General features: G+C 43.8%; 1 protein-coding gene across 3 annotated transcripts in view; it reads right to left on the reverse strand.

The window, feature by feature from the left end:
- eml3 (EMAP like 3) overlaps positions 1-21,730 on the reverse strand; it is an 82,728-nt gene that overhangs the window by 52,076 nt on the left and 8,922 nt on the right. The window lies entirely within an intron of this gene.

The following is a 21,730-nucleotide window of genomic DNA, read 5'->3' on the forward strand; positions in this document are numbered from 1 at the left end:
TACTTTTATTTGGGGGTGGACGGGCCTCACCTCCTCTAGGGGGGTCCAGGGGCATGCACCCCCGGGAAGATTTATTTTTAAATGTTGAAGTGAAATGCATCAATCTGCTGCACAAAATGAATTTATGGATACAGCTCTCAACACTCGTGAAAGGGAGCTGTGTACTTTTCAATGATCCAAACATCTTTAGAATATGATCTCAACCAATAACAAATCATTTAAACTGGTTTATTCTTATCTTATGTTACCTATAGTTAGCATTCTTTCTTTTTATTTATGCATATTTCACTGATCACTCCCCTTTTAACCTGTTTTTACTGTTCTATAGTACACATTGGAAGGATTTCTTACTTTATCTATATTAAATAGATAAAGGTGTGCTCTCCCTAGCTCTCTCACTCACTCTCTCTCTCCCTCCCTAGCTCTCTCGCTCTCTCTCCCTCCCTCCCTCCCTAGCTCTCTCTCTCTCCCTCTCCCTCCATAGCCCTCTCTCTCTCTCCCTCCCTAGCTCTCTCGCTCTCTCTCTCTCTCTCGCTCACTCACAGAGGCTGTGTGCTCCTCCATGGCGATGACGGCTTGCGTTAAAAAATAATAATAAACATATTTGTAAAGTGGGGGGACACAAAGGGGATGTCCCCAGTGGAGATTACACCATGTGTGTGTGTGTGTGCGTCAAGTGCAATACATAAATATGCAAGTTGCAACACACAGAGTAAAACTCTGCCACTCATGTGCTGTATAGCCTGGCATAACTAGGCTGTGTTCAATGGGGCTGATGTGTTGTGTAGATTCTGCCAGAAGGAAAATCAGCGGGGAGCTGCCCCATTACTTTTCTTCCCGACTGCAACGCTGGTCCCGCAAATCAAGCAAGAACGTGCTTGGCTACCCCTGATCTATACTGTGTTTTGTTTCAATTCATTTATCATTTAGTTACAAATATGTGATATATCTGAACAACAAAGTGGACAAAAATCATTTTATTCATTTATTGGAAACATTTTCATTTATTGTCATTTCCATTCAGTCAGTCATTAAGTGCTATTAAAATGTTAATGTGCTACATATCCACACAAACAAACAAAGTGTGCAGTCCAATGAATGTTAATCTAACTGGGTTTTGATAGATAACTATCTCTTTTTCTTCTCTCAATTGTTTTATTTCTATTGTGCACTCTAATCAATATTAATCCAACTATTGTTCGTTTATACATTTTAAGAATGGCGTTTATCTTTTTTGAGAATGAGTTCTTATTTGATTTTATGGAGAGACGCAAGGAAACCACGAGAAGCAGGGGCCCCGTCTCAGGTCAGTTAAATGAAATCCTTGCTTCCCTCACTTGCGTCGTTTCCCTGTGACTAGTCCCTCCCACCAGGGAAGCATGGAGAGACGCAAGGAAACCACGAGAAGCAGGGAAATTAGGTTGCGTTCCAATAGTCCATTTAGCTTAGGAACCTTCCTAACGGAGTAAAATGACCCGGAAGTCCCTCAGTGGCAGCCATGATAAGTGGCGTTCCAATTCTCTAAATGAAAGTAAAGGAGGTTTCAAACTTCCTTTATAACCTCCTTTAGCTTAGGAACCACTGGACCTCCCTTACCGAAAGGAGAGGAGAAAATGCTGCCCCACAATGCATTGCAGCCGCAGCATTTGCCGTCACTCAACAGTCGGCCGTTCACGGAAACAATCGATTATGACGGAGAAATGATATCATGAAAGTTATGGTGCTTATTAAGCATTTTAAAACGTAGGTGGTAAGTTGCCAAAGTGCTTTGTTCTGAACGTTCATCAGTATTATAATCAAAGAGAGAAATATGAACGTTAGTTTTTACTGAAATGATCAAATAAAGTCAACATCTCACAGTCTTTACTGAGCTGTGGAGTTTGTTCAACTTTTAAAAGATGTTTGAATGGTGATATACACAGTGATAGATGTTAAGGACTAACGTTTATAATAAATACATCTGTATTAATTTAAGATCTTTAGTTCATACAATCATACGTATTGGGATCATTGGTATTAATGTGGACCGGAGGGAGAGGGAGACGAGCATAAGTTTCACTTTCCTTTTTTATTTCAATTCCAGCTTTGGTCCTGAAGAATATGTTTCTCTGTTGTCCACGTTCATAAAGCAAAGCAGCAGCATCAGAGCACGGTGCAGAGTCTCTAGATGAGTTACAGTAGTCCCTTGTTCTTATTGAACATCCATGTTGTAGTCCGCTGTATAGAAAACTGTGGTTTCCATGGTTTCCCCACAGCAGCAGACGCACAGTCAGGACGTCCGCTGGCGCATCATAAACACGTCGGATAGTGAAAGTGCAGTCGATTCTCTAAAGCACAGCACTCTCTTCTCCTTACGGAGCGTCCACACTACAGCTTCAAAAAAAGCTTGGAGCTGGGCGTGTCTGTAGCTTGGGGATTTTATTCAAGCAACGCGACCAACAACCAATCACATGAATCTCCCGCCCCCGACATACAAAGCAAAAACCCCCGGGGATTTTATGGGAGCAATATATATATATATATATATATATATATAAACTCCCCAAACAGCGAAAACCTACCAGTTTCCCCCACTGTCTCTGCCACCTCCCTCCATGCCTGGTTCCTCCGGTTTGTATCCCGGTAGGTGAAGAGGGTCTGGTCATACAAAACCGGGTGATTTGCTACAGCGATAATTAGTTTCTCCTCCATCTTTTTTTTTAAATATAGAAATGAACGGCGGGATATCTCTCCCAGCTTAGACGCGGTTTGATTGGCTACGGCTTGAGCTGTCAGATTTTCCGAAACGGGATTTGATTGGCTGGCGCTGGCTAGCGCTGACGCTGGCTACTCCGGCGTCGCCAGAGATTGCGGAGACGGACCGCTATGCTACCCACAATTCAGTTTGGCGAAAAAGCGAATGGGCAGATTGAAGCTGTCGACGCTGTAGTGTGGACGGGCCGTAAGTCCTTTTGAATTCTCCTATCCACTATCCCTTAACCTCGTGACCTTTCACTCAGAGGTCAAGGAATAGGAGATAGGGTTAGAATTTAGGATTTGATTTTTGGATTATCGGAACGCAACCTTAGTTTTAAGAGCAATGGGACGTCCTTTCCTCCGGAGCGTCACGTAAAGCGACGCCCATTCATTGGATTGCACACTTTGTGTGGATATGTAGCACATTAACATTGTAATAGCACTTAATGACTGACTGAATGGAAATGACAATAAATGAAAATGTAAAACAAAAAAGCGATCATGAACATGTTTCCAAAAAATGAATAAAATGATTTTTGACCATTTTGTTGTTCAGATATATCACATATTTGTATCTGCTCTCATGTCAAGAAGCATCAGATCAGTGCATGCGCTGCATCGTCCAATCAGTGAGCGATACACAGTAAGGGGGCGGGGCGAGTGTCTGAGGATTTCATCGGAGGATGGTCTGGTGGTTCCTCGGTTATAGCTCCTCCGTTATCGCTCCTCGCTCCTCTGGCAGAAATAAGGCCATTGTGACGCTACTCAAGATGGCGCAGACAAATCAACTTCCGGTGAGACCGAGACCGAGGAGCGAGGAAATAAAAATAAGAGAAGTGAGAAGGGCCCCTTGCGTCCCTCCATGCTTCCCTGGTGGGAGGGACTAAACGCAGGGAAACGACGCAAGTGAGGGACGCAAGGAATCCATTTAACCGACCTGAGACGGGGCCCCTGTCACTACCCGGTCTGTCCCGCTGCCCGATCTGCACTGCGCATGTGCGAGATGGTCCGCCATATTGGACAACTACATACGGCAACTCCAATAGGACACTTGACACAGTGGCTTTTGGCAAAGCAGAAAAAGAACCGAGAGAGATGAGTTATTGTTATTACAACGTGACTTCACTATTATTTAACAACTCTTTTTATTGGGTTCTTTTATTTGGGGTTAAATATAGTGTCAGAATAAGTGAGAAATGGATTTAACTTCTGTTAGACAGCTGCTGAATAAATATTTACTGTGAATGTATGCAAAAATGTATGGCATATAGCTGTCTAACAGCTATCCATTTCTCACTTATTCTGACAATATATTTAACCCCAAATAAAAGTTGTCCTACGGCCTACCAGATCAGCACGGGGTCAGTTACGCTTACTAATGACGTCACGCATTGGCTGTACGGCAACCCAAGAGGACATTTTACACGGCCAAATTCCGCAAGGAATATTAAAAAATAACAAGCGACAATAATCCGAACGTGGGAGGTGATTTATTATCATTACAACATAATTTCCCGATCATTTCATTATGAATATGGTGAGATACATTCTTTGAATAAGCGAGAAATGGATTTAACTCCTGTTTGACAATAACTGTGAATTTATTTCCTTTTATTTAAAATTAGAAATCAAGTTTTTAAAGATATACATTTTTCAACACAGAATCATTTACCAAATGACACAAACAGAAAATGCTATCTGTTCATTTAAGTTATTGTTTAGAGAGTACAAGTCCACAGCCAAGAAAATGCTATTTGCATGTCATTTTATTTATGAGTATGGAATTCTAACACTGGAGTTTGTTAAATGTACTATAACTTGATCATTCTATTTCAGTTTGTGGGCTACAGCCAGTTTATGGTAGCGGCACGTTAACAGCTTCATCCTCTGAACGTGTGTACCGTCTGTTCACAAAACTGCAGGAACCCAGAACACAGACACAAACATAACCCCCTTCACATCTCAACTATTGTAAATGTTACGGGTCCCCGATGTGACCACAGTAGCAGTGATGATAACCGTATTAAGCAGGTGAAGCAGGAGCTGGTGACAGGAAGTTGTTGTTGCTATGGAAACAACATGACGGTAACTGATATGATATAGACGGAGAAAGTAAAGAATACAGTTTATGTTTAAATGTTAGCACCCCCCGAAGAGGCACAAGCTCTTACGTTGAGTCTGGAGTTTCAATAAATTCTAAATCATCAGTAAAGTTTACGACCATATTTCGGAGGGTTATGATACATATTAACTTTCAATTTTATGCATTTCAGTTCCTCAATAACATTACTCAATTATCACTTCACTTTCCTGACACAGTTCCACTAACATACATTCACTGTCGATTGTTATTTTTTTATATTCTTAGCGGAATTTGGCCGTGTAAAAGGTCCTCTTGGGTTGCCGTACAGCCAATGCGTGACGTCATTAGTAAGCATAACGGACCCCGTGCTGATCTGGTAGGCCGTGTCACTACCCGATCCGTCACCCTACCCGATCGGTACTGCGCATGTGCGAGATGGTCCGGAAGTTCGGACGGCAACCCAAGATGGACACTTGACACAGTGGCTTTTAGCAAAGCTCAAAAAGAAAAACCGAGAGAGATGAGTTATTGTTAATACAACGTGACTTCACTATTATTTAACAACTCTTTTTATTGGGTTCTTTTATTTGGGGTTAAGTACATTGTCAGAATAAGTGAGACATAGATTTAACTTCTGTTAGACAGCTATCATACTGAATAAATATTTACTGTGAATGTATGCAAAAATGTATGGCATATGGCTGTCTAACAGAAGTTAAATTCATTCCTCACTTATTCTGACAATGTACTTAACCCCAAATAAAAGAACCCAATAAAAAGAGTTGTTAAATAATAGTGAAGTCACGTTGTAATAACAATAACTCATCTCTCTCAAGTTTTCTTTTTGAGCTTTGCTAAAAGCCACTGTGTCAAGTGTCCATCTGGTGTTGCCGTCCGGAGTTGTCCAATATGGCGGACCATCTCGCACATGCGCAGTACCGATCGGGTAGGGTGACGGATCGGGTAGTGACAGGCCGTGCAGATATGGTACCTACACCGTACGCACTTCCCTCGCCGGTACGCAATGTTTTGTGAATCGGAAAATGTCGGAACATTTCTGTACATATGTTTTTGCTTTGTACTACGTAAGCAACCTTCCCACGTGAATCCTACGCAAGGCGTTATAAATGAGGCCCAGGCCCAGACCATTACATGCACACACACACACTACAGGAGAGGGCACACCTCCAAGAAGCAAATGCAGTCAATGTAAAACCTATCCCTGTTATGTATTACCCTCTTACCCTAACACTTATTGATGTCTCAACAACATTTCAATTTCCAACAATTATGATATTCTATGAAGCCTCATTTATCTGTTCGCAGTACACATTTCCCTCATGTGTTTCACTCCACCCTGATCCTTCAGCACAAAGCCTGCATGGAAACCTCCGGCCAGCAGCCAGAGCGGGAGAAAGGGAGTGTTTCATTAAGTGACAATTGAAGCTATTTGGAAATGTCCAGACCACACACTATCACTGCACAAAAACATACCACAATGTCTGGCCAACAGCCGTCCTTTAATAGGGTCAGCATCAGGGCTCATAGCGATCCAACTGATTTCGCCACATGCCTTTTGTTTACAAGCAAACACATGGAGCTGTGGCGTCAGAGGACGGTACAGAACACTGTGGGGACAGCAGGTTTAGGCTAAGGGTGAGGACTGGGCGTGGGCCGCTCTCGACTTTCAGTGGCAAATTCACTGAAGGGTTGAATGGATTTTAGAGCCACGAAACCTGTGCAAATAAGACCAGAAATAAACGGTGCAATACTAAAAATAACCACACAGAGGGGACTTATTATGACCCAGCATCTTCACAAAGGTTGATGGTGTAACTGAAGCGCATCGTAACATGCCCAGACTTCCCAGGGATCATAGCAGCAGTGATTGTGACATGTCAGGCTCAGCGATCTTCACTTCTTTCATGTTGGACCTCGTGGACTACACTTCTTTCATGTTGGACCTCGTGGACTACACTTCTTTCATGTTGGACCTCGTGGACTACACTTCTTTCATGTTGGACCTCGTGGACTACACTTCTTTCATGTTGGACCTCGTGGACTACACTTCTTTCATGCTGAATGACTTTAACAAATAAAGTGATGCTTTTGCATAATTCTTTGCAGAGGACCTTCATTTTACAAATCTCTCGCCAAAACGTATGGGTGTCAGTTGATGCCATGAGAGTTGCGCCATACATGAATAAAGCTCCTCTACAGGTATGTTTTCTAAGGGAATCAAAAAGAGGTTATGATATGAACACATTTGAATTCCCTCTCCTTCTGCAGTAAAGAGGCGCATTACACCCATTAAATGCAAAACAATACAGAAGAGGTAGCACTGTAACTTCATTATCACAATATCTTTTCTGATTCCGACATGAAATGGGGGCGTAAGCTTTTGCAAATGATGCATCACGTATGGTGCCATAGTTGAATGCCATACGTCTTTTGTGAATCAGCCAGTCTTGCTGTCACTTACTTGTCGCTTGTTGTCACTACAAAGTGAAAATAGTGAACTTTCACATCGTAAATCCAGCAGAATGTCGATTCTTCAGCATCACTTCATCCGTACCCGCCCACCGATTTGGGGCAGCCACTTCCTGTGTTCATTCTCCAATGAATGATGTTGTTTCTTTTTTCTATAACTGTCAATAGCACACTAACTGCAATATGATATTGCTTTGTGAAATGTGAATCATGGAATCACACATTGTACTGCCAGGAATGCAACTTGGTAAGCTTTAATGAGACGCAGTGGAACTTGATAGCAACACAGGACGTTGTGGAGGACCGTGGTTGTACACACTGGGCCTCCTTCCTGTGCAGACGTTAGCAGAAAGTGGCTGGAGCTTTAATAGCCATCCTAAACCCTCATCTCTAAACACTACCTGATAATAAACAATGAAGACATTCCAGCCTCCCTTCATGAGGCTGCAGCTGAACAGCGGGAGAAAAGCAGAAACACATGCTTAAAGCTCATTCCTTCTGCGGCCGTCATCAGTCACGAGGAGCATCAAACCCAACATCATTAGCAAATAACCACGTGTTCCTTTCCAAACCCAGATGAACACCAATCAACTCCATCCCTCAGTGATGGATGGGCACGTTACTCTGAAAGCATTATTGTCAGCATACTTTGTATAGCAAACTCCGTTGAGAATTTAAATTCCTGTTGAGGTTGGGAGTAATAACGCTAGAGCAGCACACTTTTTTAATTTGACATTCCTCTCTAGGAGTGGACATACATTTACATCGTATCAGCTAGTTTGAAGGGGTGCTTTGTGGTGTTCCCCTTTCACCACGTAAATGGTCTGCAAAGGCTACATTCCCTGTGTTCCCTCCAGAGGGAGTTTCTGTCCCTCCCACCATTGCACAGTGACATCTCTAAGTACCAGTCACGCTTCTATTGGCTGGCGCTCCAAAACATTGTACGTGATTCTATGTTTATACGAAACAATGTGTGAATTGTCTTTACTGCCTTTGCCCCATTCTCTTAGTATACACTGGGTCATTTGGGGACTTCTTAGGTATTTACAATAAAATCCACATCAGAGACAATATTTCCTTTGTCTTCTGTTCCAGAACTCAGCTCTACCGAACAGGGGGAACAGTTTGTCCTGGTGTCTCCATATGGCTTCACCTCAATGATGTACTGTATAACAAGGGATAGAAACCAATTCAAGCATCCTCAAACCAGATCATATATCAGTCTAACGATCTCTCCACGCTGATAAGTTCTTATGATCTGCAGCTTCATTGTACACGCATTCATGTCAAAACACTGCGGCTGTATAGCTTTGAGGACTAACCCTCCCCAGCTGCCTCCAGTGGTATGGACTGTTGACATTTTGAGAAGTCCATTCAATGTCCATCTGCCCCACATATCCTGATAAGAGATGGCGCTGTATGCTGGAGACTGGCTAAGACACAGTTAGTTGCCCATGGTGTACCATTGCACAAAGAAATGCTTTGAAGGAACTACAAGAAGGCTGTGGAATCCATGTTGTGCATTCCAACTGTAGTGAACACACACACACACACACACACACACACACACACACACACACACACACACACACACACACACACACACACACACACACACAGAAGTATTTAGACCTCTTCACTTTGTTGTGTTGTAGAAGTCATTCTTGTGTGATGCTTTCTGGAGTGTGTGTGTGTGTGTGTGTGTGTGTGTGTGTGTGTGTGTGTGTGTGTGTGTGTGTGTGTGTGTGTGTGTGTGTGTGTGTGTGTGTGTGTGTGTGTGTGTGTGTGTGCGTGTGCGTGTGCGTGTGCGTGTGCGTGTGCGTGTGCGTGTGTTCTAGCTTAGGCCGGACTCGTAATATGGACGATTAGAAGTCTCATTTAGTCCGTTTTAGCAACTGCTGTTTTTAAGACACAAAGGAGCTTCGGACATTCACCAGTGGTATTTACGGAAGTATTTATGTCGTGAAGAAAATGATAGACCTTATTCTAGGTGTCGAACACAAAAACATATTAAAAACAAAACATTGTAAAATGCTAACTCATGCAACATTCTGTGCATGTACATCTAGATCAGCATTATAGAGGGATGGCCTTTATAATGCTGATCTAGATGTCGCCTCGTGATTGACGGATAACATTTAACATGTTCTTCCATCACACTAACATCTGGTCAATTCTCTGCAGGAAGGTAACCCAAACAGGAAGTTGGAGTTTTCCTCCAAAGGCACTGTTTTGCACAATTTGCCCTCGGGGGTAAAAGGATTAGCCGTCCCTAAGCAGCTTGGGTCCATCAGCAACTCCTTCCCACATATAAACACCAAACTGCTAATACATGTGGATCTTCCAGAATGCAAACGGGGTCTAAAGCACTTTGGTATGTCAGTACTCACAGAGCTTAACATACATGTGTCCGCCTTGCATTTCAATGTGGTACTTATGGTACCGTAAGGCCAGGACCGGCACTTTGGTGTCACCACACCCACTCCTGCTCTCAAAGACCTTCTTCACAGGATCTGTTTTTGGGATCCTATACTTAGTAGGCTGGTTTTATCCATGCCCTGCTCGATGAAGGGAGTGCTATATCGTCTGGTTTCACGTATAGTGGCAGTGGTAAAAGGTTAAACATAATAATAACGTTTTTTGAAGGGAATGACAGAAGAGGTGTCTAATCTCTATCTAGGAAGTCATGTCTTTTCAAAGTGCTTGTTAGGACAGTGTGCAGAGTGACAGCTCTTTTGAATGACAGCACCCTATTAGTATAACTCTCCGGCTGCAGGCGAACCTCTCAGATTGACTTTTAGAATGTGTTGCTGTGTGCAGCTTAGTCTAATAATAACAGCTTAATGAAAAAGGTTCTTGACGAAGCAGAGAATATTGTTGCAAACACATGATTCCTTTGAACCTATACTGTCTTTAAATAGCCAGTTCCATAAGAAAATGTCTCCATATGAGGGTAACCTGTCAGAAGTAATGCATCAAATGAAGTGTTTGATCATATTGCAATATATATCAGTGAAAAAGAATTGCAATTGGGTACAGGGTTCCTACATCGTTTTAACAATGATAAGGTGACACACAGCATACAGCAGAACATAGCCTACTACTTACCAACCCTAAGTGAAATAAATATGTCTATTCTGGCATAAAACTAACTTTAAGCCCAAACAATCAGTGCTGGAATGTAGTAAAGTACATTTATTCAAGTACTGTACTCCTTTTGAGCTTAATGTTATGCTATTTTATACTTCTACTCCACAACATTTATAATAATAATAATAATAGCTTTGATTTATATAGCGCCTTTCAAGGGACCCAAGGTCACTTGACAAGTAGTAGGGCAAAAAAACAAACAAAACAAAAGTCAGACAGATAAACAACAGATCGATTATGGGCCGAAAGCCTTGGCAAACAGATGGGACTTGAGGGTCCTTTGAAGGCGTCAAGTGTGGGGATGTTGCGAATCTCCGCAGGGAGAGCGTTCCAGAGGGTGGGGGCTGCCACACTGAAGGCTCTGTCCCCGAAGGTTCTCAGTTTGGTGCGGGGGGTGGTGAGCAGGCCAGAGTCTGAGGACCGCAGGTTCCGGGGTGGGGCATGTGGGTGGAGGATGTCCGATAGGTACTGGGGGGCAAGGGCATGGAAGGACTTGTAGGTGAGGAGGAGGACTTTGGGAAGCTAATAGGGTACATTTTACTTCAATACATTTATTTACATGTATTAAGTTACTTTATAGATTTGTAGCAACCTTTCAAATGAACTAATACATATACATTAGCATATATTAACGGTTAAGATAGCAGCAGTGTATAATGTCAAATTAGCTCCACTATTACCAGCTGTGATGAACATGAATGCATCAGTCATCGGGCTATCACACGCAATAACTACTTTTACTTTGGATATTGAAGTATATTTTGATGTACTTAAGTAAGATTTTGAATGCATGACCTGTACTTGTAAAAGAGTATGCTATTTTCACAATTAGGCTTTGCTACTTTTACTCAAGTAAAAGACCTGAGTAGTTCTTCCAACACTGCTTACAATGACCCATGTCTTTTAAAACACTTAAAAGGCTTTGATTTCCCTTAAATTCACAAACTTTCAAGGATTGGTGGGATTTTCTTTCATATTTTCTCCAAGCTGTTCAGCCTTTAAATACATTCATAAATGTTATTTGAATGATCATCAGATAAGACCCTTCTTTAAACAATCAGTTTAGTGGTGATTTACTATACAGTTCAAATCAAATCAATCAGACACTGACACATGCACGGACACACACACTGACACACAGTGATACACACAATGACACACACACATGTTTGCTTCCCCGCTCTACTGTGAGCTTCTGGTTTTCTTGTTTTCATTTTTTCAGTTACCAAGTTAGCCAAGAGGGATGAGTCAGAGCTGTTTGGCAGCAGCTCTGGAGAAGCAAGAAGTTAATCCACATTTAATTCCCAGCCCTGGAATTCTGGTTAATATTCAGACTTCATCATAGAACTACTACTGTGTCAAAATGACTCACTATGCCACCCTTTCAAGCATGTTTGTCAGGAAATTAAATGTTTTTGAGTCCTACATGCTTCTCGGTGCCTGACATTCCTGCCCGAGAATTAATGTCAGGGAAATAAGCATTTTTGTCCTCAAGCATTCTCTCAATCACGTACAACTTCAAAAGACTGATGGCATTCAAAGGGAGAATGTTTTTCTTAAAGCAGCCTTATTCTGCTGATGTTCAGGTGTATATCAGTATGTAGTGTCTCTACTTTAAAGAGTCCTCTCCTGCTGATGTTCAGGTGTATATCAGTGTGTAGTGTCTCTACTTTAAAGAGTCCTCTCCTGCTGATGTTCAGGTGTATATCAGTATGTAGTGTCTCTACTTTAAAGAGTCCTCTCCAGCTGATGTTCAGGTGTATATCAGTATGTAGTGTGTCTACTTTAAAGAGTCCTCTCCTGCTGATGTTCAGGTGTATATCAGTATGTAGTGTCTCTACTTTAAAGAGTCCTCTCCTGCTGATGTCCAGGTGTATATCAGTATGTAGTGCCTCTACTTTAAAGAGTCCTCTCCTGCTGATGTTCAGGTGTATATCAGTATGTAGTGTCTCTACTTTAAAGAGTCCTCTCCTGCTGATGTTCAGGTGTATATCAGTATGTAGCATCTCTACTTTAAAGAGTCCTCTCCTGCTGATGTTCAGGTGTATATCAGTATGTAGTGTCTCTACTTTAAAGAGTCCTCTCCTGCTGATGTCCAGGTGTATATCAGTATGTAGTGCCTCTACTTTAAAGAGTCCTCTCCTGCTGATGTTCAGGTGTATATCAGTATGTAGTGTCTCTACTTTAAAGAGTCCTCTCCTGCTGATGTTCAGGTGTATATCAGTATGTAGCATCTCTACTTTAAAGAGTCCTCTCCTGCTGATGTTCAGGTGTATATCAGTATGTTGTGTCTCTACTTTAAAGAGTCCTCTCCTGCTGATGTTCAGGTTCATATCAGTAGCGTCTCTACTTTAAAGAGTCCTCTCCTGCTGATGTTCAGGTGTACAGTATATCAGTATGTAGTGTCTCTACTTTAAAGAGTCCTCTCCTGCTGATGTTCAGGTTCATATCAGTATGTAGTGTCTCTACTGTGACATGTCTCCATGCTTTAATGTTCAAAAAGCTCTTTTCACCCTCTGTCTGAAACCAGAGCCCAGTCTGCTCTGATTGGTTAGCTTGCTGGCTCTGTTGATTAGAGATGTCCCACCCCTTAGCCTATCATGTACAATGTGTTGGACCACTAGCCAATATGCATTACATCGTGATGTCATTATGTTAGAAATTAATCCCTGGAAGCTTGTAATAACACCATTGCTATATAATGTATGCCATCCAATCAACAAAATGAAATTCCTGAAGATATCCTTAATAATAATAATAATATATTTTATTTCTATAGCGTTTTTCTTGAACCCAAAGACGCTTGACATTTGGGAGGGAGGGTAGACAAACAAAACAAAAACAAAGCCAAAAAGAAACAAAACAAAACAGAAAAGCAGTCAGGAGGAAGTTGATTGAGAGGGGGGGGGCTTATGGATACAGAGTTGAAGAGGTGGGTTTTGAGGCGGGACTGGAACAGCGTGAGGGACTCAGACTCACGGAGGTCTTGGGGGAGGGAGTTCCAGAGCTTCGGGGCTGCCACAGAGAAGGCTCTATCCCCGAAGCTTCGGAGTTTGGCCTTGGGGATGGAAAGCTAACCGGCTGAGGTGGATCTGAGGGACAGGGGTGGTTGGTAGAGGATGAGGAGGTCAGTGAGGTAGGGGGGGGCCAGATGGTGGAGGGCTTTGAAAGTGAGGACCAGGAGTTTCTAGTGGATGCGGTGTGAAACGGGGAGCCAGTGGAGTTCTTTGAGGACTGGGGTGATGTGATGCCATGATTTGGTGTGGGTGAGGAGTCTGGCGGCTGCGTTCTGGACACGCTGGAGTCTATTGAGAGATGTAGTGCTGATGCCGTAGAGGAGTGAGTTGCAATAGTCAAGGCGGGAGGAGATGAAGGCGTGAATGAGTCGCTCAGCTGCAGGGCGGGTGAGAGAGGGACGGAGTTTGGCAATATTGCGGAGGTGGAAAAATGAGGTTTTTACAACTTGATGGATGTGGGGATCGAGGGAGAGGGTGGGGTCAAATATAACGCCAGGTTGCGTGCCTGGGTGGAGGGGGAAACAGGGGTGCGATCAATGGTGACTGTCAGGTTGGGGGTTTTGCTGAGGGTGGATTTGGAGCCGATGAGGAGGAGTTCAGTTTTATTGTTGTTGAGTTAGAGGAAGTTGTGTTGCATCCAGGATTTGATTGCAGTCACACAGGATTCGATGTGGTGCTGAGGTAAATCTGGGTGTTGTCAGCGTAACAGTGAAAGTCCAGGTTGAATTGGCGGAGAATCTGACCAAGGAGGAGGATATAGATGATGAAGAGGAGGGGGCCGAGTACTGAACCTTGGGGAACACCTTGGGTGACTGAAGCTTATCTTATCTTTCTTACAGTGCAGATGCTTTTCTGCTTGCTCCTGCCTCTGCTTACTTTTTATGCTGATTTTCCTATTCTTATTCTCTGAAAACTTCGAGCAGCGGCTCCTGGACATTAACTTATCACTGGGACAGTTCATCTTCGTAAATACACGGAGGTTTTCAGCCATATTTCAACATTTTTACGACGACCTCAGTCTTACAGTAGCGTGGCCTAGCAACAGCTAAAGCCTGGTAGGCTACTGCATGCTATTTAGCTTAAGCTAGTCGGTAGCAAAATGCCTCCGTTCTCTACAGATGACTTCCACAAACCTATACAGAAGATAGCTGTGTTGGAAATGAAAATGCAACGGTTGGAAGTTAACGTGGAAGTGAATGGACTATGTCGTGGGAATGACACCACTTTACCAGTGTTGCAAAAATAATGGAGAAGGGTATGCTAACTCACAGCTAGTTAGCAGCTACAAGGATTCAAAGGAACAGGAGGGCTGTGTACTGGGTAATAAATCTACAAGTGGTAGTCCTCCCTGGAACTCTGGGTGCAAAGCCTAAGAGTAAATCATTTCCATGGGATTTGGGAGGACGGATAACAGGCAGAGCCCAGCACTCTGAAATCTGTGATGCGACCGGCTGGCCTGCATTGTTATCACCCAGGAAGAGCGCCTCTTCAACCCCTAAACAGCCGTGGACAGCTGCTAAAGGGAGAACTACAAAAAATCCTCCTAAACCACCAAGTGTGCCAATCCAGAACAGATACGCTCCGCTGACCGAGAGCCGGAGATCTCTTTCTGATGACCTGGATAACCTGTCCTCTTCACACAGCAGGGTAAGGACAAATAGCTACTCCAAAAGTAAGAGGCTAGAGGGAAAGCTAACGACTGGGCCTGAAACTCTGATTGTGGGTGACTCTGCTGTAAGAGATGTAAAAGGTCTGTGTAGTAAGAACAACACCAAAGTACTCTGTTTTCCCAAGGATGTGGTCTCTGACTTGGCTGAGAAGATCCTGCATTCATCAGTGGCCCTCTACCGCCAGTCAGAATAGGAGTGGAGAGATTCAGCAGACTGTTTGCACTGAACACCTGGCTTTCAACTGCATGTATTGGCCATTCTGTCCATTTTATTGACAATTTTAACTTTTTCTGGGACCGCAGACATCTTTTCAAGGCAAATGGAGTTTGCCTGAACAAGTCAGGAGTGAAATTGTTTATCTCTAACATATTCAACTGCCTGCGTCATCAATCTGTTCCCTCTGCCAAGGACAAGCGGCAAGAGGAATCAAAACAGGAGAAAGACACAACACATCGCGCAGAAAACCCTGAAGAAGTATCACTGCACCCGCCTGAGGAATGTTCTGATTATGGGAGACCTATGAGACACATGGAGGAGTCTCCACCGCCCGTCACCCCCCCTGTCAACGCCTTCGAGGATACTCTTCATTCATCCCCCAGCTCTCTCTACTCTCCGCTCACCCTTTCACCCTCGCCCACCCCCCTGGAGTTTGATGACCGCATGAAGGCGACACCCAGGGTTGGCAGCATGTCCTTTACCCCCGCCCCTCAACAACGCCCACCAAAATCACCGAAGCAGAGATGCGCACCATCTCCCCCGGCTTACAGTGTAGCCCTCACCCTGCCCTCCTTTGAGAGGAGCAGAGTGGTGGGTCCTCTCTCCCCTTCAAAGCCTGATAGGGATGTGTGTGTACAAAACGCTGCGAAATGATGGGTCCAGGCTCAAGGGCGTATGGCAATCTCAACTCTTTCCAGGACATGCCGGGGCCCTGCCTGCCTGTAGCTTTGCCGATATCTGTGTTGATAGTTAATAGATTAAGAGCGGTGAATCATCTTAGATACAGGAAGTGCTCAAACGTTTGTGTGAGTTTATCTAATTTAGCAGTGATTCCATGTCAGCCACAGCTTGTTACAAAACACCTGACTGATGGTGTGTTTAACGAACTTAAACTAGCTTTATTAAATGTCAGGTCTTTGGCAGGAAAAACATTTTTAATCAATGATTTTATCACTGAGCACAATCTCGATTTTATGTTTTTAACAGAAACTTGGATTGAACAAAAATAACAGTGCAGCTGTTCTTATCGAATCAACCCCTCCCAACTTTAGTTTTATGAGTCAGGAAAGAATGCATAAGAAAGGGGGTGGAGTTGCTATTCTGTTCAATGATTCCCTTCAATGCAGGAAGACATCGTATGGAAACTTTGATTCTTTTGAATATGTGGCCCTTCAGCTGAAATGCTCCTCTCGAGCTCTGTTCCTAAATATCTATAGACCACCCAAATACTGTGCAAGCTTTTTTGATGATTTTACCGAACTGCTGTCAATAGTGTGTATTGACTTTGACCGTCTAGTCATTGTTGGTGATTTTAACATCCATGTTTACAACCCCCAGGACAGAGGGGCCAAAGAACTGTTTTGTGTTCTTGATAACTATGGACTGACTCAGCATGTGACGGAGCCCACGCACAATAAGGGGCACACTCTGGACTTAATTATCTCAAAGGGTCGGAATATCTCTAAGGTTGTGGTGACTGATGTTGCACTCTCTGACCATTCCTGTGTTTTCTTTGAGAGCTCTATTTCTGTTCACAAAAATGTTCAAAAAGAGATAACCACAAAGCGATATTTAACTGAAAATACTAGGGAAATGTTTACTCAGAATTTTTCTTCCACACTTGCCCCTGCTAACATCTCAGTAAATGAGCTAGTAGATCATTTTAATTCAAAAATTAAAAATGTTAGAGATGCCATTGCTCCAACTAAGGTAAAGGAAGTGTCTTTCCGTGAAAACAGAAAAAAGAGAATGTCGAAAAGCGGAACGCAGGTGGCGAAAAACAAATCTCCAGGTTCACTTTGAAATCTATAAAGAGAGACTTGGCCTTTATAATTTGGAATTGAAAGACGCACAACAATCGTTCTTCTCTGACATCATTACCAAAAACAAAAACAATGCACGTGCCTTGTTTACTACCATTGACAGACTAACTAACCCCCCAGTGTCAGTAGCCTCTGAATTTCTATCCACCAGGGCGTGCAATGATGTTGCCTTTTTCACTGACAAAATTCAGAAAATCAGACAAGCAGTCAGTGCCTCTGCATCAGGTACAGCAAATGTGTTGCCCCTATGTCCACCTAATATCAATTCAAACACCATGACACAATTCCATCAGATTAATGATAAAGACCTAGAGGACATTATACAACTTCTGAAGTCCTCCTCCTGCTGCCTTGATATTTATTCCAACAGGATTTTTCAAAGATGTTTTTTTGTTTGCATGGCCTCAGATCTACTTCGTATAGGTAAACAAATCTCTTCACTCAGGTGTTTTTCCACAGGCCCTGAAAACTGCAGTCATTAAACCGCTCTTAAAAAATAATAATCTAGATGCTTCAGTAATGAACAATTACAGGCCCATATCAAACCTCCCATTTCTAGGTAAAGTCATTGAAACAGTTGTTTTTCCACAGTGAGTAATTTCTTGCATTTAAATGACTGTTTTGATGTGTTCCAGACAGTCAGGCTTTCGTCCAAACCACAGCACTGAGACTGCTCTTGTAAAGGTCTTCAATGACATCCACTTAAACACAGACAGTGGCAGAACTTCAGTGTTAGTATTATTAGATCTCAGTGCTGCGTTTGACACTGTTGACCACAGCATATTACTAGACCGACTGGAAAACTGGGTGGGACTTTCGGAAACAGTTCTAAATTGGTTTGAATCCTACTTAAAGGACAGAAACAACTTTGTTTCTATAGGTAAATACACATCTGAGTTAACAAATATGACATGTGGGGTACCTCAAGGCTCCATCTTGGGGCCTCTTCTCTTTAATGTCTACATGCTACCACTGGCTCAGATAATGAAAAACAACAAAATAAGTTACCATAGCTATGCAGATGACACATACATTTACATAACAATTTCACCAGGAGACTATGCTCCAATTCAAACACTGAGTAAGGGCATGGAACAAATCAATGACTGGATGTGTCAGAACTTTCTCCAATTAAACAAAGATAAAACTGAGGTAATGGTTTTTGGAGCCAAGGCAGAACGTTTAAAAGTTAGTGCTGAGCTTCAGTCTGCAATGTTAAAACCAACAGATAAAGCCAGAAATCTAGGTGTCGTCATGGACTCTGACCTGAGTTTCAACAGTCACATTAAAACAGTTACTAAATCAGCCTACTATCACCTAAAGAACATATCTAGGATTAAAAGACTAATGTCACAGCAGGATTTGGAAAACCTTGTCCATGCTTTTATCTTCAGTAGACTGGACTACTGTAATGGTATCTTCACAGGTCTCACTAAAGAACATCTATTAGAAAGCTGCAGCTGATTCAGAACGCCGCTGCTCGAGTCCTCACTAACACTAAGAAAGTGGATCACATCACTCCTGTTCTGAAGTCTTTACACTGGCTTCCTGTGTGTCAAAGAATAGATTTCAAAATACTGCTGCTGGTTTATAAAGCACTGAATGGTTTAGGCCCAAAATACATTTCTGACCTCCTGCTAAATGATGAACCATCCAGATCTCTCAGGTCTTCAGGGACTGGTCAGCTTTCTGTCCCCAGACTCAGAACTAAACATGGAGAAGCAGCGTTCAGTTATTATGCTCCAAATATCTGGAACAAACTCCCTGAAACCTGCAGGTCCGCTGCAAACTCTTACTACTTTTAAATCCAGGCTGAAGACTTTTCTTTTGTCTCTGCTTTTAATTGAACTATTCATATCTTAGACTGCACTTTAACTTTTATCCATGTATTTTTCTTTTTATGTTTATTTTATTAGCTTTTATTTTTAATGACTGATTTTAAATGCCATTTTCTTAATGTCTTTCGTTTTTTGTAAAGCACTTTGAATTTCCTTGTGTTGAAAAGTGCTATATAAATAAACTTGCCTTGCCTTGAAGCTGTGGCAGAGGAGTGGTTGTTGAGGGAGATGAAGTGGGATCTGTCGGAGAGGTAGGACTGGAGCCACCTGAGTGCAGTACCTTCGATACCGATGTCCTGGAGTCGGGTAAGCAGGATGGTGTGGCTCACGGTATCGAAGGCTGCACTCAGGTCGAGGAGGATGCGGATGTTGAGGGAACCGGTGTCAGCAGAGGTGAGGAGGTCATTGAGGACTTGGATGAGGGCCGTTTCTGTGCTGTGGTGGGGACGAAAACCAGACTGAAGGGGTTCAAAAAGCTGGTTGGTTTGGAGATGGCGGTGGAGTTGTTTGGAGATGATGCGTTCTATTGTTTTTGAGAGAAAGGGGAGGTTGGAGATGGGACGGTAATTACTGAAGGAGGAGGGATCCAGACCGGGTTTCTTGAGGATGGGAGTGACAGCAGCAGTTTTGAAGGCAGAGGGAACGGTTCCTTGGGACAGGGAGGAGTTGAAAAAGGTTGACAAGGTAGGGGCAGAGCACGGGGAGACAGGACGTCAGTAGAGGGGTGGGTAGAGGGTCAAGGGAGCAGGTTGTGGGTTTGGAGGAGCTGATCAGAAATTGTGGCGGTGGATGTTGGGGGAGATGTATGTGTGTCAGATGCAGCGGATAGGGAGAGATTAATGGCAGTGATTTGTCAGAGAAAAACTGGAGGAATGAACTGCATAAAGTGGAAGTGGAGGAAGGGAGGGTGTCAGCACGGGGTTGAGGAGCTTGTTGACGGTGGAGAAGAGGGTCCTGGGGTTATGGGAGGGGTCAGTAAAGATGGTGGAGAGGTAAGCAGTTTTGGCGGCAGTGAGGGCGTCTCTGTAGGTAGTGAGGATTGGAGTTTGTAGGATTCATGGTGAACTGTGAGGGATGATTTCTTGGTTAGAGGAGCCGTTCAAGCTGGTGGCCGGTTTGCTTCAGCTTACGGAGTGTCAGGGGTGAACAGGGTGAGGAGGTTTTAAAAGTGACATTTTTCCTTTTGAGGGGGGCCAGGCTGTTGAGGGAGGCGAGTAGGGTGGAATTAAGGTGGTTGAGTAGTTCATCGGGTGAGCTGAGGTTCGAGTCCAGGGGGAGAGTAGAGGACAGCAGGTCGGAGAGGTGCTGGGGATCAACAGAGCATAAATTACGGAAGGTGATGTTCCTGGATGGGGGGGGGGGGTGGCGGACGGGGGAGGTGATGGTGAACTGTATGAGTTTGTGGTCAGAGAGGGGAAAGGGGCAGGGGTGGAGGTCGAGTACTGGGAGGTTGGTGGAGCAGACAAGGTCAAGGATGTGTCCTTTATCATGGGTGGGGAAGGTGACATATTGGGTAATTGAGAAATTGTCCAGAAGGGAGGAGAATTCAGAAGCGAGTTTGCAGGTGGGGGAGTCCATGTGGATGTTGAGGTCGCCGAGGAGTAACAGACGTGGGGAGAGGGATGAAGCAATGATGAGGAGTTCAGTGAGATCAGAGAGGAAGGAGGGGTGTGGTTTGGGGGGGCGGTAAAGGACAACTGTCAGTGAGGGAGGGGCTTTGAAGGTGAGGAATTCGAAAGCTGGTACTGAGGGGAGGGTGAGTTCTGTAGTCCGGATGTTGTGGTTGTAGAAGACAGCCAGCCCACACACCACGGCGTGAGGGGCGGGTGGTTTAGTGATGTAATTAAAACCAGGGGGGGATGTTGGTTGAGGGAGAAGAAGTCGGATATTGAGGAGGGCAAAATTGGTCAAGTGGGGGGGTTGGAGGGGTGGTGGCAGGCTGGAGAGGTATGAGGTTGGCCAGGGAAGCAGCGCGGGGGTGGGCACGAGAGGGGGGGGAATGGAGCAGAGGAGGGGGGCTTGATGGTGGGGAGAAATGGCTTGTTATGTTGGGAGGCGGAGGGGAGTGGGATCCGCTCCAGCGATAGCGGCCAGCGGGCTAGGTGCACAGAGGTGGAGGACTGTTGTGGAGACGAGAAAGATCCACGACATGACAGGAGGATGTGAACAGCGGGACGGGACAGATGTACCCCAGAGATGAAGGCAGGAGGCAGAGAGAGTGTTGCGTGGGACGGAGACAGACAAGTAGGCGATGTAGCAGATAGCAATAGCCACCCGGCACTTTGATGGCTGAGTGAGGGCAGCCAGCAACGGAGGCAGAAGTCTAAAATAACTTAAAATTAAAAACAATGTGCAGTGCAGTAAAGATGTGCAATGCAGGGCAGTAGTCCAATTCCAAAGTTTTGCAAGAACGAATGGTAGCTGAGGGTGATAGAGGGTAACAGAGGCGGAGAAGCGGCGAACAGTCAACGCCAGCGTCCTCTCCGGCGGGAAAGTCAGAAGTGTTTTATATCAACTCACAGCGTGGGTCAAAGCATTTATGCAGTCTAATATTTCCCCCTTTTGGATGCATAATAATATGTAGATGTAGATAAAGTTATCTATACATATTATTATGTAGCCTTTATTTTTAATTCTTAAATGTGACCTTAAGCGCTTTGGTTTTCTTTTCTCCATACTTTTTAAACTGTCTTTCAAGTCAAATGTG

Source organism: Pseudochaenichthys georgianus, chromosome 18 (assembly GCF_902827115.2).
Source record: "Pseudochaenichthys georgianus chromosome 18, fPseGeo1.2, whole genome shotgun sequence".
NCBI classification, from domain to species: domain Eukaryota; kingdom Metazoa; phylum Chordata; class Actinopteri; order Perciformes; family Channichthyidae; genus Pseudochaenichthys; species Pseudochaenichthys georgianus.